At 52.0% G+C, this 7,136-nt stretch overlaps 1 long non-coding RNA gene across 1 annotated transcript; it reads right to left on the reverse strand.

Moving 5' to 3' along the window:
* Window positions 1-521: 521 nt before the first annotated feature.
* Window positions 522-6,842, reverse strand: LOC127909134 (uncharacterized). The gene is made up of 5 exons (XR_008069845.1): window positions 6,209-6,842; window positions 5,947-6,078; window positions 4,396-4,560; window positions 3,870-3,968; window positions 522-1,015 (listed from the first exon to the last, which is right to left on the reverse strand). It is a non-coding gene; the product is annotated as an uncharacterized LOC127909134 (long non-coding RNA).
* Window positions 6,843-7,136: the final 294 nt, after the last annotated feature.

The raw sequence follows: 7,136 nt of genomic DNA on the forward strand, positions 1-7,136 counted from the left end.
AAACAAGACTTCTCAACATTAACTAATTAAAAACAGTTCGGCAGCGAGGTGAGGTTAGCGCAGCAGGCTATTTTTGTAATGTAAAAATAACTTGTTTAAAAAAAAATTTAAAAAAAAAAAGTTCACTGTAAATAGGTATTTACCCTCTTTGCTATACTGTTCTGAAAGGCCCCAGAGTCGGCATGAAAGGGGCACCACGAAGACCAAGGAGCTTCTCCAAACAGGTCAGAGACAAAGTTGTGGAGAAGTACAGACCAGTGTTGAGTTATAAAAAAAAAAAATATCAGAAACTTTGAACATCCATTAATTACATCCATTATTAAAAGCTGAAAAAGAATATGACACCACAACAAACCTGCCAAGAGAGGGCCTCCCACCAAAACTCATGGACTATGCAAGGAGGGCATTAGTCAGAGAGGCAACCAAGAGACCAGTAACCCTGCAGGAGCTCCACAGTGGAGATTGGAGTATTTTTTTATTTTTTTTTTATACTTATTTATATATATATATTTTTTTATTATATTTTTTATTTTACCTTTATTTTACTAGGCAAGTCAGTTAAGAACAAATTCTTATTTTCAATAACAGCCTAGGAACAGTGGGTTAACTGCCTGTTCAGGGGCAGAACGACAGATTTGTACCTTGTCAGCTCGGGGATTTGAACTTGCAACCTTTCGGTTACTAGTCCAACACTCTAACCACTAGACTACCCTGCCGCCTCTACACTCTAACCACTAGGCTACCCTGCCGCCTCTACACTCTAACCACTAGACTACCCTGCCGCCTCTACACTCTAACCACTAGGCTACCCTGCCGCCTCTACACTCTAACCACTAGGCTACCCTGCCGCCTCTACACTCTAACCACTAGGCTACCCTGCCGCCTCTACACTCTAACCACTAGACTACCCTGCCGCCTCTACACTCTAACCACTAGACTACCCTGCCGCCTCTACACTCTAACCACTAGGCTACCCTGCCGCCTCTACACTCTAACCACTAGACTACCCTGCCGCCTCTACACTCTAACCACTAGGCTACCCTGCCGCCTCTACACTCTAACCACTAGGCTACCCTGCCACCTCTACACTCTAACCACTAGGCTACCCTGCCGCCTCTACACTCTAACCACTAGACTACCCTGTCGCCTCTACACTCTAACCACTAGGCTACCCTGCCGCCTCTACACTCTAACCACTAGACTACCCTGTCGCCTCTACACTCTAACCACTAGGCTACCCTGCCGCCTCTACACTCTAACCACTAGGCTACCCTGCCGCCTCTACACTCTAACCACTAGGCTACCCTGCCACCTCTACACTCTAACCACTAGACTACCCTGTCGCCTCTACACTCTAACCACTAGACTACCCTGCCACCTCTACACTCTAACCACTAGGCTACCCTGCCGCCTCTACACTCTAACCACTACGCTACCCTGCCGCCTCTACACTCTAACCACTAGACTACCCTGTCGCCTCTACACTCTAACCACTAGACTACCCTGTCGCCTCTACACTCTAACCACTAGACTGCCTCTACACTCTAACCACTAGGCTACCCTGCCACCTCTACACTCTAACCACTAGGCTACCCTGCCTCCTCTACACTCTAACCACTAGGCTACCCTGCCGCCTCTACACTCTAACCACTAGACTACCCTGCCACCTCTACACTCTAACCACTAGGCTACCCTGCCGCCTCTACACTCTAACCACTAGACTACCTGCCTCCTCTACACTCTAACCACTAGGCTACCCTGCCGCCTCTACACTCTAACCACTAGGCTACCCTGCGACCTCTACACTCTAACCACTAGGCTACCCTGCCACCTCTACACTCTAACCACTAGGCTACCCTGCCACCTCTACACTCTAACCACTAGGCTACCCTGTCGCCTCTACACTCTAACCACTAGACTACCCTGCCGCCTCTACACTCTAACCACTAGGCTACCTGCCGCCTCTACACTCTAACCACTAGGCTACCCTGCCACCTCTACACTCTAACCACGAGACTACCCTACCACCTCTACACTCTAACCACTAGACTACCCTACCACCTCTACACTCTAACCACTAGGCTACCCTACCACCTCTACACTCTAACCACTAGACTACCCTACCACCTCTACACTCTAACCACTAGGCTACCCTACCACCTCTACACTCTAACCACTAGGCTACCTGCCGCCTCTACACTCTAACCACTAGACTACCCTACCACCTCTACACTCTAACCACTAGACTACCCTACCACCTCTACACTCTAACCACTAGGCTACCCTACCACCTCTACACTCTAACCACTAGACTACCCTACCACCTCTACACTCTAACCACTAGGCTACCCTACCACCTCTACACTCTAACCACTAGGCTACCTGCCGCCTCTACACTCTAACCACTAGACTACCCTACCACCTCTACACTCTAACCACTAGGCTACCCTGCCTCCTCTACACTCTAACCACTAGGCTACCTGCCGCCTCTACACTCTAACCACTAGGCTACCTGCCGCCTCTACACTCTAACCACTAGGCTACCCTGCCACCTCTACACTCTAACCACTAGACTACCCTGCCGCCGCTACACTCTAACCACTAGGCTACCCTGCCACCTCTACACTCTAACCACTAGGCTACCCTGCCACCTCTACACTCTAACCACTAGGCTACCCTACCACCTCTACACTCTAACCACTAGACTACCCTGCCACCTCTACACTCTAACCACTAGACTACCCTACCACCTCTATACGCTAACCACTAGGCTACCCTGCCGCCTCTACACTCTAACCACAAGGCTACCCTGCCACCTCTACACTCTAACCACTAGACTACCCTGCCACCTCTACACTCTAACCACTAGGCTACCCTGCAGCCTCTACACTCTAACCACTAGGCTACCCTGCCACCTCTACACTCTAACCACTAGACTACCCTGCCGCCGCTACACTCTAACCACTAGGCTACCCTGCCACCTCTACACTCTAACCACTAGACTACCCTGCCACCTCTACACTCTAACCACTAGACTACCCTGCCGCCTCTACACTCTAACCACTAGGCTACCTGCCGCCTCTACACTCTAACCACTAGGCTACCCTGCCACCTCTACACTCTAACCACTAGGCTACCCTGCCGTCTCTACACTCTAACCACTAGACTACCCTACCACCTCTACACTCTAACCACTAGGCTACCCTACCACCTCTACACTCTAACCACTAGACTACCCTACCACCTCTACACTCTAACCACTAGGCTACCCTACCACCTCTACACTCTAACCACTAGGCTACCTGCCGCCTCTACACTCTAACCACTAGACTACCCTACCACCTCTACACTCTAACCACTAGGCTACCCTGCCTCCTCTACACTCTAACCACTAGGCTACCTGCCGCCTCTACACTCTAACCACTAGGCTACCCTGCCACCTCTACACTCTAACCACTAGACTACCCTGCCGCCTCTACACTCTAACCACTAGACTACCCTGCCTCCTCTACACTCTAACCACTAGACTACCCTGCCTCCTCTACACTCTAACCACTAGACTACCCTGCCGCCTCTACACTCTAACCACTAGGCTACCCTGCCGCCTCTACACTCTAACCACTAGACTACCCTGCCTCCTCTACACTCTAACCACTAGGCTACCCTGCCGCCTCTACACTCTAACCACTAGACTACCCTGCCACCTCTACACTCTAACCACTAGACTACCCTGCCGCCTCTACACTCTAACCACTAGGCTACCCTGCCACCTCTACACTCTAACCACTAGACTACCCTGCCACCTCTACACTCTAACCACTAGGCTACCCTGTCGCCTCTACACTCTAACCACTAGACTACCCTGCCACCTCTACACTCTAACCACTAGGCTACCCTGCCGCCTCTACACTCTAACCACTAGACTACCCTGCCGCCTCTACACTCTAACCACTAGACTACCCTGCCGCCTCTACACTCTAACCACTAGGCTACCCTGCCGCCTCTACACTCTAACCACTAGACTACCCTGCCACCTCTACACTCTAACCACTAGACTACCCTGCCACCTCTACACTCTAACCACTAGGCTACCCTGCCACCTCTACACTCTAACCACTAGACTACCCTGCCACCTCTACACTCTAACCACTAGGCTACCCTGCCGCCTCTACACTCTAACCACTAGACTACCCTGCCTCCTCTATACTCTAACCACTAGGCTACCTACCACCTCTACACTCTAACCACTAGACTACCCTGCCACCTCTACACTCTAACCACTAGGCTACCTACCACCTCTACACTCTAACCACTAGACTACCCTGCCACCTCAACACTCTAACCACTAGACTACCCTGCCACCTCTACACTCTAACCACTAGGCTACCCTGCCACCTCTACACTCTAACCACTAGGCTACCCTGCCGCCTCTACACTCTAACCACTAGACTACCCTGCCGCCTCTACACTCTAACCACTAGACTACCCTGCCACCTCTACACTCTAACCACTAGACTACCCTGCCACCTCTACACTCTAACCACTAGGCTACCCTGCCACCTCTACACTCTAACCACTAGACTACCCTGCCGCCTCTACACTCTAACCACTAGGCTACCCTGCCACCTCTACACTCTAACCACTAGACTACCCTGCCACCTCTACACTCTAACCACTAGGCTACCCTGCCGCCTCTACACTCTAACCACTAGACTACCCTGCCTCCTCTACACTCTAACCACTAGGCTACCCTGCCGCCTCTACACTCTAACCACTAGACTACCCTGCCACCTCTACACTCTAACCACTAGACTACCCTGCCGCCTCTACACTCTAACCACTAGGCTACCCTGCCACCTCTACACTCTAACCACTAGACTACCCTGCCACCTCTACACTCTAACCACTAGGCTACCCTGTCGCCTCTACACTCTAACCACTAGACTACCCTGCCACCTCTACACTCTAACCACTAGGCTACCCTGTCGCCTCTACACTCTAACCACTAGACTACCCTGCCACCTCTACACTCTAACCACTAGACTACCCTGCCGCCTCTACACTCTAACCACTAGACTACCCTGCCGCCTCTACACTCTAACCACTAGGCTACCCTGCCGCCTCTACACTCTAACCACTAGACTACCCTGCCACCTCTACACTCTAACCACTAGACTACCCTGCCACCTCTACACTCTAACCACTAGGCTACCCTGCCACCTCTACACTCTAACCACTAGACTACCCTGCCGCCTCTACACTCTAACCACTAGACTACCCTGCCACCTCTACACTCTAACCACTAGACTACCCTGCCACCTCTACACTCTAACCACTAGGCTACCCTGCCACCTCTACACTCTAACCACTAGACTACCCTGCCGCCTCTACACTCTAACCACTAGGCTACCCTGCCACCTCTACACTCTAACCACTAGACTACCCTGCCACCTCTACACTCTAACCACTAGGCTACCCTGCCGCCTCTACACTCTAACCACTAGACTACCCTGCCTCCTCTACACTCTAACCACTAGGCTACCCTGCCGCCTCTACACTCTAACCACTAGACTACCCTGCCACCTCTACACTCTAACCACTAGACTACCCTGCCGCCTCTACACTCTAACCACTAGGCTACCCTGCCACCTCTACACTCTAACCACTAGACTACCCTGCCACCTCTACACTCTAACCACTAGGCTACCCTGTCGCCTCTACACTCTAACCACTAGACTACCCTGCCACCTCTACACTCTAACCACTAGGCTACCCTGTCGCCTCTACACTCTAACCACTAGACTACCCTGCCACCTCTACACTCTAACCACTAGACTACCCTGCCGCCTCTACACTCTAACCACTAGACTACCCTGCCGCCTCTACACTCTAACCACTAGGCTACCCTGCCGCCTCTACACTCTAACCACTAGACTACCCTGCCACCTCTACACTCTAACCACTAGACTACCCTGCCACCTCTACACTCTAACCACTAGGCTACCCTGCCACCTCTACACTCTAACCACTAGACTACCCTGCCACCTCTACACTCTAACCACTAGGCTACCCTGCCGCCTCTACACTCTAACCACTAGACTACCCTGCCTCCTCTATACTCTAACCACTAGGCTACCTACCACCTCTACACTCTAACCACTAGACTACCCTGCCTCCTCTATACTCTAACCACTAGGCTACCTACCACCTCTACACTCTAACCACTAGACTACCCTGCCACCTCTACACTCTAACCACTAGACTACCCTGCCGCCTCTACACTCTAACCACTAGACTACCCTGCCGCCTCTACACTCTAACCACTAGGCTACCCTGCCGCCTCTACACTCTAACCACTAGACTACCCTGCCACCTCTACACTCTAACCACTAGACTACCCTGCCACCTCTACACTCTAACCACTAGGCTACCCTGCCACCTCTACACTCTAACCACTAGACTACCCTGCCGCCTCTACACTCTAACCACTAGACTACCCTGCCACCTCTACACTCTAACCACTAGACTACCCTGCCACCTCTACACTCTAACCACTAGGCTACCCTGCCACCTCTACACTCTAACCACTAGACTACCCTGCCGCCTCTACACTCTAACCACTAGGCTACCCTGCCACCTCTACACTCTAACCACTAGACTACCCTGCCACCTCTACACTCTAACCACTAGGCTACCCTGCCGCCTCTACACTCTAACCACTAGACTACCCTGCCTCCTCTACACTCTAACCACTAGGCTACCCTGCCGCCTCTACACTCTAACCACTAGACTACCCTGCCACCTCTACACTCTAACCACTAGACTACCCTGCCGCCTCTACACTCTAACCACTAGGCTACCCTGCCACCTCTACACTCTAACCACTAGACTACCCTGCCACCTCTACACTCTAACCACTAGGCTACCCTGTCGCCTCTACACTCTAACCACTAGACTACCCTGCCACCTCTACACTCTAACCACTAGGCTACCCTGTCGCCTCTACACTCTAACCACTAGACTACCCTGCCACCTCTACACTCTAACCACTAGACTACCCTGCCGCCTCTACACTCTAACCACTAGACTACCCTGCCGCCTCTACACTCTAACCACTAGGCTACCCTGCCGCCTCT

The sequence above is a fragment of the Oncorhynchus keta genome, chromosome 19 (assembly GCF_023373465.1).
Source record: "Oncorhynchus keta strain PuntledgeMale-10-30-2019 chromosome 19, Oket_V2, whole genome shotgun sequence".
Lineage (NCBI taxonomy): Eukaryota > Metazoa > Chordata > Actinopteri > Salmoniformes > Salmonidae > Oncorhynchus > Oncorhynchus keta.